General features: G+C 54.6%; 1 protein-coding gene across 1 annotated transcript in view; it reads right to left on the reverse strand.

Moving 5' to 3' along the window:
* Positions 1-1259, reverse strand: part of LOC109294525 (lysosomal alpha-glucosidase-like) — a 32504-nt gene extending 31245 nt beyond the window's left edge. The window contains exon 1 of the mRNA XM_019512933.1: positions 802-1259. The gene's annotated coding sequence lies outside the window, so the exon portion shown is untranslated. The remainder of the gene's footprint in view (positions 1-801) is intronic.
* Positions 1260-1882: the final 623 nt, after the last annotated feature.

Below are 1882 nucleotides of genomic sequence, written 5' to 3' on the forward strand. Positions count from 1 at the left end.
AGGGAGCGACGGCCGGCAGGCCGAGGAGGGGCCGTGCTGGAGGTGGCCCCAGCTGGCTGGTGGGGCCGCAGGCTGCGGAGGTGGCTTGCTGGAGGGGACACCTGCCAAGTAGACCCGTGGCGGTTTCAAGACCGCGCCCTGGAGGGCGGGTGGGGTTTCCTGAGAACCGCTTTTCTCCCCTGAGCTTTTCTCCCCTGAACGGGTGGTGGGGTGGGGTGTTAGCCCCATGGGGGTGGAGAAGCCTGGCTTCTGCTCCCTTCCCCCCAGACAAAGGAGTGGCACTCATGAGAGAAATGTCCAGGCTGCAAGGGAGGGGAAGTGGAACATGTCTGAACTCTAGAAACAGGCCATGGTCAGTTAGGAGGAGGAGGAGGAAGGAGCTCTCTCCGTGGCCAAGGGGTGCTGGGACTCTGCTTCCCTGGGCTGCGCGGAGTGGAGGAGAGGGGACTCGTTCTCCAGCTCCTGCAAGAAAGCAGGCCGGGACGGCTCCACTTAGGAGCAAGCCCCCTTGGGGAAAGTGGCAGTGTAGGAAATGGAAAAGCTGCCATTCCTTCTCTGCCCTCCCTCCCCCTCCCTGGCTCAGCTCTGGGGGCTGGGGAGAAGGCAGAGAGGTGAGAAGCCAAAAAACCCCTGTCCCAAAATGCCCCTGTCCCACCAGATCCAAAGCTGCACGTCCTATTATTGGAGGTTTCGGTCCCTGGGCGCTTGGCGTGTGCAGGCAGGGGCACCCCTGCTCCCATGCCAGCCCAGACAACATGCTGTGCCGCGGTCCTGCGGTGGCTTAGTATGGAGGGAATTTACCTTGCTGCTTGCTCACTGATGGAGCCGGTGCTTGCTCCCTGCTCTGTCTCTTCCGTGTATACACTGTAATGCAGAGTAACCTTCCTCCCGCAGTCACTTCCTAAACATGATGGACGCTCCGGTTATCCAATGGCCGTGCCTAGCATTGGCAGCATGGAGGGGAGGGAGGATTAACCCTGTTTGTACCTACGAGGGACTCCTGGTGACAATATGGAGGATGTTTTTTTCAGGGAGGAGATGGCTATGGGGGGAGAGGGCTTGTGGGCTTTGGTTAGCAAGATGCTCCACATATTTTAGACCTCGCTGGGGCTTTATTCCTGCACTTTGGGTTAGCTGTGTTAAATGATCTTGGGCTAATTCATATGCAACCTCAAGAAGTATTTTTAAGGCTACAAGAGGTCCTTCATATTAGGGAAGTTTCACCTATGTTCTTTCCCCAACCTGTTGAGGCAGTAGTGGTTTAAACCTGTGTCTGGCTTGAAATAAGTAACAGAATTTAATGGTGAATGAAATAAAGTCTAAGCAGGGAGTGTTTGTAAGGCTTTCTGAAGCGGGTGGTTTTGCACTGAAACTTTGTAGCAGTTGGATGTTTGGGAAGGGAAGCAGGGACAGCTGGAGCTCTTGGCTCCCCAGGCGGCATGGCAGGCAGTCGGGGCTGGTGGGATAAGCGCGCTTGCAGATTGGTTGAGTAAATATCCAGCTGCGAAACTCTCCAGCAGTGCTGACGCCTGCAATTATCAGGGAATTTCAGGCTCAGCCCCCCATTGAGAGGTGCAGGCAGTTTATGCTCTTTTCTGGGCTGTTGTTTCAGGCTATCTGCAAACGCGGGCAGATATTGTTGCATCGCTTTAAGCTGCTTCTCCCTTGTTTGGAAGGCTGTTTCACTGTGGGCCTGGGATGCCAAAAAAACTTTTTTTTTTTTTTAAGTAAATGAAAGCAATTATCCTGCTGCTCAGCTCTAAAACAGGGCGCATCCTGCACCACGCTTCGCTGTCTTCCAGACTGTGGGTGCCTGAATAACCATCCTCATGTCTGTTACCTTTCACATTCACGTGGAGGTTGGACTTAGTCCGTGGTGCTC

The sequence above is a fragment of the Gavialis gangeticus genome, unplaced genomic scaffold (genome assembly GCF_001723915.1).
Source record: "Gavialis gangeticus isolate Ggan-Ray unplaced genomic scaffold, GavGan_comp1, whole genome shotgun sequence".
Classification (NCBI taxonomy): domain Eukaryota; kingdom Metazoa; phylum Chordata; order Crocodylia; family Gavialidae; genus Gavialis; species Gavialis gangeticus.